At 53.4% G+C, this 10,007-nt stretch overlaps 1 long non-coding RNA gene across 1 annotated transcript in view; it reads right to left on the bottom strand.

Moving 5' to 3' along the window:
• LOC109287463 overlaps window positions 1–10,007 on the bottom strand; it is a 47,858-nt gene that overhangs the window by 20,415 nt on the left and 17,436 nt on the right. Inside the window, exon 3 of the long non-coding RNA XR_002094872.1 lies at window positions 9,065–9,141. This is a non-coding gene — a long non-coding RNA (uncharacterized LOC109287463). The remainder of the gene's footprint in view (window positions 1–9,064; window positions 9,142–10,007) is intronic.

The raw sequence follows: 10,007 nt of genomic DNA, 5'->3' as shown, positions 1-10,007 counted from the left end.
ATGGGCTCCACCTTTCCCCTAAAGGTAAGCATGTGTTTTCTTCTAGGTTGGCAGATCTCCTTTGGCAGGCTTTAAATTAGGCTCATTGGAGGAAGGGGAAGACGAGGGCAGAGAAAGCTTTGAACTGCCAAACCAAGCAACACCCACAAGTACAGCCCAGCCTAGACTGACGAGGGGAACATATACCCAGGTAAGCAACAGAGGCCAGGGAAATGCTGAGAGTAGGGGGCCAGTGCACACATCCTCAGGAGGCCTCAAATGCCTCTACACAAACGCTTGTAGTATGGAAAACAAGCAAGAGGAACTTACCCTCCTGCTAGCTGACACCAACCCAGACATAGTGGGGCTCACTGAAACATGGTGGGACCCAATTCATGACTGGGCGGTGAATATCAAGGGCTATAGGCTGTACAGGAGGGACAGGACAGGGAGGAAAGGTGGGGGTGTGGCTCTCTACATTAAGGAGGAATACACATCGTCACCAGGTAGCACAGAGCCAGAGAAGGGACACTCTGAAGTGCTCTGGGTTAGAATACAAGGCAGTTGAGGGGAAAGAGGCTTAACAGTGGGGGTCTACTACAGACCACCCAACCAAGGGGAAAAGCTAGACCAGGAATTCTTAAGTCAGCTCATGGTGGTAGTTAGGTTAAAGGACGTGGTCATCATGGGTGACCTGAACTTTCCAGACATCTGCTGGGAAGAGCAGTCAGCCAGGTCTGACCGCTCACGTAGGTTCCTAGCCCAAGTGAAGGACCTCCATCTAACCCAGGAGGTCCACAGACCCACCAGGGGAGATATCTTGTTGGACCTGGTGCTGGCCACAGGTGACGACCTGGTGAGGGGGCTGAGGGTGCTCAACCACCTGGGCGACAGTGATCATCGCCTGCTGGAATTCACCATCCAGTGCAAGGTGGCAAAGGCCTACAGCAAGGCAGCAGCCCTAAATTTCAGGAGGGCGGACTTCAATGAGCTAAGGAGAATAGTCGGGGAAGCACTGAGGTCCCAGAGGGGAGGGGAGCCAGGTGTCCAAGAAGAGTGGTTGCTCCTTAAGGAGACGATCCTCCAAGCCCAAAAGGAGGTAATCCCAACACAGATCAAAGGGGGCAGGAGGGCGCAAAAGCCCCCATGGATCACCAAAAGCATCCTGGAACATCTCCTAGCTAAAAGGGAGGTGCACACCCAATGGAAGGGAGGGGCCATCACCATGCTTCTCAGAGGGGGTCCCCAGACCCTGCCTCTCTCCGTGACTTGTGTTGTGGATGGGAGGTCATATGTGGTCTACTTCTCCCAGGGTGGGACTGCATGCCGCCGCTGAGGCAGCAGCTCCCACCTTGCTGCCCAGTGCCCACTGGGGGAGTCAGCTGGGACACTGGCTGTTGCATCCACACAGGGAGATGGTGTGGGAACCTCATCAAAAGATGGGTCTGGGGGATTCTCCCAGCCCCCCTCCATCCCTGCTCCATCTGGGGGGGATCAACGCCTCTGGCATGAGCGTGCCACTGAGGGAGGGCGGCCTGGGACCTCCTCCCAGTCTCTTCCTGCCCCTGTTGGGGCTGACGCCCCACCCAGTGGAGGGGCTGGGGGCTCCTCCCAGTCCACTCCTGCCCCCTCCTCTGGGGCAGCTGGTGCCTCGGGCACTGACGCCCCACTGGGTGCAGCAACTGTGTCCTTCTCTCAGCCTCCCTCCACCCTCCACCCACCTGATAGGGCCGCCCTTCCCCAGTGCAGGGGCTTCATTTGGTGGAGCAGCTGGAATGTCCTTCCAGTCCCTGCCTGTCCCAGTTCCACCCAGGGCAGCTAGCAATTTGGGCGCTGGGGCCCCATTGGGTGGAATAACCAAGACTCCCTCTCCACCTCCCTCCACCCCTGCCTCAGTTGATGTGGTGGGCCCAGAGGTGGAGAGCCCCAAGCAGCCTGCCCCCCATGGGGGAGGTGCCACCTACCCCTACTCCTAAGAAAGCTAAGAACAAGAGGCAGATGGGAGCTTCCAAAGGAGCCCCAGGCCCTTTAGGGCCCACCTCTGCCAGTGCCAGGGAGAATGCAGCCAGGGAGCCTGACCCCCCGGCGACCCTGCTGCCTCAGGCCATGACTATGTCCCAAAAGAGTGGGCCATACTGGAGGAGTCTGGCAGCCCCTCACCCCCATCCCAACCTGTGGGGCTCATGAGTGGCAGGGCAGATATAGAGTGCTTGCCTCTCCGGTGTCAGATGCAGGAGACAGCAGAGGGGCCCGCCACTCCCTCACTCACTCTCCTGCCTATCAAGGCCAATGATGAGGGGGTGGAGTGCCTACTCTCCAAGCACCGCAAGTGGCCCCAGGAGTGGGATGACATTTGCCCTCTGAAGCAGATGGGGATCGAAATCCTGGAGATGGTCCTCAACCCAGATGCTGAGCGGAGTCTGCTAGGGAGCCTGTCCATCGAGGGCATTTCACCGGCCTCACTGGTAAATCCCTTCCCTAGGTGAGGTCCCAATGGTTCTCGGTTGGGAACATCAAGCTCCTGCAGGAAAATCCCCCCTTGGTGGCCCCCAGCTATGCAGACCTCCTCAACCTCTTAAAGCAGACCAAGGGCCAGAGGAATGTGGCAGAGAGTATCCAGCAGTGGCACCTAGACCCTGCCCAATTTGCCCTCACCACCAGTGATGCAGCAAGTGTCATGGACTGGGACCCGGGCATGTGTCAACATGCCTTCTGGCTTGACAAGCTGGTGACCCGGGTGAGGGAGGTGTGGGGCCAGGGCAGGTCCACAGAATATAATAGGGCAAGGATAGGCCTTTCCCTGTTTTCTGTGGTTTTGCCCTACTCTATTGCCTGCTCTCCCACCTATACCCTACCTATCCTTCCTCTTTATTCTCCTGCTCATGGCTGCTACCACAATTGCCTCACTGAACACCAATGACTGCAGGGGCCCGGTGAAGTGGAAGGCCATCCTGGAGGGTTTGTGGCAGAAGCAGCTGGCAGTCGCCTTCCTCCAGGAGATGCACAGCAATGTGTACAACCAAGCCAACTGGCACGCTGCCTGGAGAGGCTGCTTTTTTCTAAGCCACAGTACCAACCTCAGTGCAAGGGTGACCACCCTCCTCTCACTGCAGCTGCAATACAACTCGGTGGTGGCATGAGAGGTTGTCTCCATCCAGCTGCTGACCGTCTACATCACCCTGGCACACCAGAGCCTGCTCCTTGTAAACATCTACATGCCCACCTAAGGGAGGGAGAGGGTAGCCTTCTTAGAGACCCTGGGTGACCTCCTGCGTGATGCCAGCGAGAGCGATGAGCTGCTCCTCATGGGCGGGGATTTCAACTGCACTGTCGATGCACTGCAAGATCGGATGGGGCCAGAGCTGCACCTGCCTTTGGCTTGCAAGCTGCAGGCTGTGCTGAAGGTGGTGGACCAATTCAACACCTGGTGGGTCCTCTCTGCTGACGCATGCCAATACACCTGGGCAAAGATGAGCACCAGTGGGATCACCATGGCCCTCCTCAACCACCTCTACATTGCCCAGCACCATCTGCCATTACTGTGCAGCAGCCATGTCATACCATCAGGCCCCTCGGACCACACCCTGGTCTGTTGTGAACTGAGCCTGCCTGGCAGGACATACATGTGGGCCCCTTACTAGTGCCTCAACATCAGCCTGCTACAGGACGCCCACTTCTGGGACTGCTTCGCCCACCTCTGGAAGAGCTAGAAGGCTGTGCAAGCAAACTACTCCTCCTGGTGGCTGTGGTGGGACATGGGGAAGATCCAGGTTTGGGCATTCTGCCATCAGTATTCCCAGCTGGTGACAAACGAGATCTGCCGCTGCACCCAGGAGCTGGAGGAGGACATGGTGGAGCTCAACGTGGCCCTGGTCCATGCCGGGAATGACAGGGCACTCTTTGAGACCCTCCGATCCCGCAAGAAATGCCTGTGGGAGCTGACAGAGGGTGCGGCCCATGGTGCAAGGGTGCATGCCCACTGCCAGGAGCTGGCGGAGGCTGATGCCCCGACTGGCTTTTTCTTTGGCCTGGAGAGGCAGTGGGCCATCTCAAGACCCCGGAGGGATGGCTGCTCACCTACCCAGGCCAAGTGCAGAAGCATGCTGTCGCTTTCTACTGGGACTTGTTTGCAGCTGACCCCACCTGCCCGGAGGCTGCCCAACAGCTGCATAAGGACCTGCCGCACCTCCGCGCTTCACAAGCCAAGGCTCTGGACCATGAACTCTCTCTGGCACAGCTAGAGGCTGCTGTGGGGGGGGCTTATCTCAGGCAGGGTCCCGGGCTTTGAAAGGCTGCCCATGGAATTTTACAAAGCCTTCTGGCCCCTCCTTGGGCCCAGCCTCCTCCATGGCTTCCATGAGAGCCTCACCGATGGGACCCTGCCAACCAGCTGCCACCGGGCGGTGGTTACCTTGCTGTCCAAGAAGAGGAACCTCAGCTGCCTTAAGAACTGGTGGCCCATCTCCCTTCTGTGCGCTGACTATAATATCTTGGCAAAGGCACTGGTGAACCAGCTCCGCATCATCATGGCCTCTGTCATCAGAGCTGAGCAGAGCTACTGTGTGCAAGGCAGGACCATCCAGGACAACCTATTTCTGCTGTGAGACCTGCTCATGGCTGCAGAGCTCTTTGGCTTGGATGTCAGCCTAGTCTCTCTAGACCAGGAGAAGGCCTTCAGTCATGTCAACCATCGGTACCTGTTCAGCACCCTCAAGGCTTTTGGCTTTGGGCCCCTTTCCATTGCAGCACTCCGGGTCCTGCATCACAACGCCTCCAGCCTGCTGAAGGTGAACGGTGTGCTGTGTGCCCTGTTCCCAGTACATTGGGGCATCCACCAGGGCTACCCCCTGTTGGGCATGCTGTATGCCCTGGCCATCGAACTGCTGCTGTACATTCTGCAACATCGCCTGACTGGCTTAGCCTTGCCACTGGCACCAGACCCAACCACCGGCCCCCTGATCTGGCTGACAGCATATGTGGACAATGTGAGAGTCTTCCTGGGCAGCCAGGAGGATGTGCGGGCCCTGGTGGACTGCCAGCCCACCTACGAGCTCGCCTTGTCAGCCCACATCAACTGGAGCAAGAGGGACACCCTCCTGCTTGGAACGCGGGCTGGCACATGCCCCCCGGACCTGCCAGAGTGCCTTGCCTGGCACCAGAAAGGCCTCAAAGCCCTAGGAGTGTTCCTGAGGCCGCTGGCCTTTGCAGCCCACAACTGAGAGGACCTGGTGGAGGGAGTGGAGGCCTGCCTGCAGTGCTGACGCTGGTGCTTGCCTGCCCTTTCCTACCACAGCCAGGTCCTCATCATCAACAACCTGGTGGTGGTGACCCTGTGGCACTGCTGTGCTGTGCTGGACCCCCCACCAGAGCTGCTCGAGAGGCTGCAGTGATGCCTAGTGGACTTTTTTACAATGGATGCCACTGGCTCCTGTGGGCTGCCCTTTACCTGCCTACCACTGAGGGGGGCTAAGACCTGATTGACCTGGTCATCAGGGTGGTCACCTACCACCTGTAAGCCCTTCAGTGGCTCCTGTATGCTGAGGGCCACCTCCTGTGGTGGCAGCTGGTGTGCCGGCTCCTGCACTAGGTGGGGGGCCTTGACTTTGACCGGGAGCTGTTTTTGCTGGACCTCACCTTCCTGAATGGGGCGGTTCTTCCCCCATTTTACCACAGCATGGTGTGGGCCTGGTGGGCTGCCTTCCACATTTGTCCCCAGGCCAGGCGCCTGTGGTTCCTGCAGCTACTACATGAGCCCCTGGTCTACAACCTCGCCCTGCAGCATGTCATGCCAAGTTTTCCCTCCACCAGCATCGTGGCCGCCCACATCAAGGTGCACACCAGCTCACTGGCCACCACTAGAATGACCAGCACTGAGCTGGCTGACTGGCCAAACACACTGCTGAGGCTCTCCATGCCCCCCAGAAGCAACAAGGGCTGCCCCTTCAGCACACTGCCCTGGAGGGGACTCTGTGCATGGGTGGTGCACACCCAGCTTGGCCAGGTGCTGGCCGGCCACCCCGACACCATGTGGCAGCAATGCCTGGCGTTGCCTGGGACCCCAGCATGGCGCACAGTGTCCAAGGCGCCCACCACAAAGAAGACCGATGACCTCCAGTGGAGATTGATGCATGGCATCCTGGCCACTGGCACCTTTGGGTGGGCCAGGCCAGGATGGCCACCCTGAAGAGCCAGCAAAACTAGCTCACCAGGACTGGGATGGACAGTCTGCCTGCTGGTGTGGGCCCACCTCTCACTTGAGCTCAAGCATGTGGTCCTCTGGTGGACAGTGCCCACCTTTGAGGAATGCTGGGCCATCGAGGAGGCACTGTGCCAAATCAAGGGGTATGCCTGCTCCTTGCACTATGATGGCAGCACCTGCTCAGGGTGCAGGGGCAGTTCCTGCAAACCAAGACCTCGGGCTTTGTCCATGCTGGCTGACCCCTGATGTCCTGAGGCCCCCCGGGCATCTCCGCTGTAGAACTGTATATATGTATATACTTCTTTTGTCCCTTGTGTTTTGTTTTGTTTTGTCTACAGTGTGCGGGCAGGCCTTGCAGACCACGAGCCCAGGCCTTGTACCTGAGGCCCAGACCTTTCAGTCAACCTGTTGGGTCTTTGCTGCCCCCCACTTGTCACCCTCCCCAGAATAAATGTTTCATAAAAGTTAAAAAACAAAACCAAAAAAAGTTTCTTTCTTTCTTTCTCTGTCTCTCTCTCTGACTCTCTCTCTTTCCCTCCTTCTTACTTTTTAAATTATACATGCATTAGAAGAATAAGTCTCTAGAAAACAGAATGATTAATTACAGTCCTTGAGCCTGTCACTGCAAAGGAAACGGCAGAACTGTAAGAGAGTTTCTTTGCCATGAGTTTGGATGATTTTTTTTTTTTTGGTGCTGTGTATTTTACTTCTCTTTGCTCCTAATTAATTAAGACACCTACATATGCTAGAAATTCAATGACTATGCAAGTTTATAGTGACCACATTTCAATCAGGATTTAAAATAGCAAAGCAACTACATTGACAAATATACTGGAGTGTCCAGGGACACATATACTAACCAGATACTGTTTACCTAGGTCTCTCTCTTTCACTGCTACAGAGGCCTCTTATTGTTCAGAACAAAAACTAGAATTCATGGCCATGATCCTGGATGCTGTGGGGTGCTTTCCTTGCCTTCTCTAGGTAATATCCATTATTGTTTCTCCCTAGAAGCTGTTGAGCTCTGGAGAGATGCAGTCTCTGATGCATGAGGTAGATTGAGGATCAGTTATTATATTATTACATATCTATACCACTGCTGCTTTCTTTCCTCCTGCGCACCCTTTGAGACTGCAATCTCCAGCCAAGAGGTGGAACTCCCAAAGAGGACTCCAACTCCAGCTAAGACTCTGACCCAACAGAAAAATCCTTAGGTGACTAAAAGAGCCAGCACAGCCATATAACTACAGTAGATTCCCCTCAGGGTTCTGGCAGCTTAAATGAAGAGCTGTTTTGGGTGCCTGCAACCAATAAAGAGGATATTTATTTTAAAATTCCAGGAGAGAGGACAAGTTGTTTTCCCATGTCTTTATCAGCCTTGGTCGAGAGATGTGTTGCTCAGCACAAAAGAAAGCCACTGTAGGATAGTACTTGTGTTGACAAGTACTAACCTATGGCAGAGTTAATTAGTTTCCTGTGACCTAATAGGGCCACACATGTGGATGCTGAGACTTTACTGGGGAGCTACAGCTCCACAGTAAAGTCTCATGTAGATACTCCCACTAAAGCTTTCTATATTTCTATTTGCACAAAGATGGACTTTCAGAAGGGAGAGAGAGCCTTCAGGGGACTCCCATAGCTTGTTGTAGGTACAAGGGAGCCTCCAAAACGCATTTTCCAGCTTTATCTGGTACAGTGACCCTCTAGAGGGCTCTTCTCCCATATCCATCTGCTGGCAGGAAGAACAGGCTGCTTTGTGCATGCATTCAAGGCTCCCTTTCCCTCACAAATTCCCATTTAACTTGAATGCCTTTTTATTTCTTCTCCATGATTTACCCTCTGAAAGAATTTGTTTAGAAAAATCCCTGCCTATGCCACAATAATGTTCTTTCTAATTAATGTTACTGTTCCCTAAAGATTAGCACAGTGCAAGATCCTGCTTCTGCATGTGTTTTGCTTGCAGTTAGCGGCACACTCTCTGGCTTTGCTGCAGATTCAACAAAAGAAGTGGGTGAGCAGGATTTACCCCTTTCACATCTTGCTCACCTGAGTGCTTCCTCACTGACCCTGAGCAAATCATTGTGATCAGAAAAATAAACAACTGGTTATAAGACTGTCAGCAAGCAACTCACAGCATTCCTCGAATTTATTACATAAACATTTCTTTTATCTGTTTAGCATTTGCTGGGTAGAGAAGCTAGGTTGATTAGTTGTGACTGGGCTGCAGTCACAGAGTGTTTGTTTTGACTGGTCAGAAAAATCACATGGGATTGTTTTATGTTCCATCACTAAGCACACAACTGTTTTATATGTGAATAGTCACACCTGGGATTATTGACTGTAGTTCCATGTTTACAGGTCTTTGCAACAATTCTTACCAGTAGAACTGAACCTAGCAAATGCCTATGAAAAGTTCACACAAAAGGACATGGCTACTACAAATCGTTCTGGTTATTGAAGTGCCTCAGAAGCCCTCATTGTGGACCTGGGCACTATTGCTCCAGCGTATTGGATAGTTTAGAACACAGATAAAACGGTGCTCCTTCGATAGCTAATATTTTAATGGAGTTCTCAGTGCTCCCTCTGGGTACTGGCATAAATCTAGGTGCTGGTCAGAAAATGTAATTGTTTTCCTCTAAGTACCATAATTTTCAAAGATAGTTTTAATTTCTTTCATTTTTTCTGTTTTATTTAAAGAGTCAGCCTTTCCTTTCTGAACAAATTATTGGTTAAAAATTCAGATTTTGGCTTTGTTTTATAAAAACTTAATCCCCTTTTTAAAGTATGGTTTTCAAAATACACTACCACACACAGTAAAGAAAATTAAAGTTCTTTTAATTAATACAAGATTCGTTAGCTAATATTTGAACAAAAATGACTATTTACCATGGCAGAAATGCCAGTCCAAGGCACTGTCTTCCTGCTGTGGTGACCTTCAGCTTGACAGTTTGACTCGCCACACACTTTAGGAACAATAAAGAAGTTTGGATTTCCTGTATCTGTCTAAAGCTGCTAATGTAAAAGATCAATCACAGTCAGCAGAAAATGTGACTGGTATCTGGGTATGAGATTTGTTATACCCAGGATTTAGGTACAGATGACCACAGTCAAATGGATGTCTGTTGTGATGGTCAAAATCATTTTTGTTTGGTCACTAAAATCTAAGCAATAGGGCTGTGCGAAGCTTCCGGTGCTGATTCGATTAGGAGGAGATACAGCCAGATTTGGTGGCCGAATCTCTGAATCCAAATCTAATCAGGGGATCAATTACAAGGTCTGAATTGATTTGAAGCTCTCTGAAGTGATTCGGAAAGATTTGGAAAGCTTTGGTGATTCAGGCAGTCCCTGCTCGCTGCAGCAGGGAGGTAAACTCAGACTCCTAGCTGGTAAGTAGGGGGCGGAGGAGGGAGGAGGGGACCATAGGGGAGCCCTGGCCAGGCCCCATCCCCTGCCTGCTCCCCCCCGCCCCCCTGGTCACCCCCAACCCCTGCCCACTGTCCCAACCCCCCACCCCATGGCTGCTCCGCCCGGTCCCCGCTTCCAGCTCTTTAAAAAAAAGCCCCTACTCACCACCTGCTGCCAAGCGTGGGGGGGAACCTCACTGCCCCCTGCTGCCCCATGGTGTGTGGGAAGCTCTGCCATGAGCCTCCCAACCCCTGCCCACTCTCCTAGTGCCCTCCCCCATGGCTGCCCAGCTTGCCCCAGCTCCCGGCCCTTAAAAAAAAGGAAAACAAAAGCTCAGACTCACCAGCTCCTACAGCAGCCTCACAGCTTCAGGCAGCTTGTGGAAGAGCCCCCCTATGCAGCATAGGGCAGTGGGGGTGCGGGG

Source organism: Gavialis gangeticus, unplaced genomic scaffold (genome assembly GCF_001723915.1).
Source record: "Gavialis gangeticus isolate Ggan-Ray unplaced genomic scaffold, GavGan_comp1, whole genome shotgun sequence".
Classification (NCBI taxonomy): Eukaryota; Metazoa; Chordata; order Crocodylia; family Gavialidae; genus Gavialis; species Gavialis gangeticus.
This window is presented reverse-complemented; position numbering and strand designations above follow the sequence as displayed.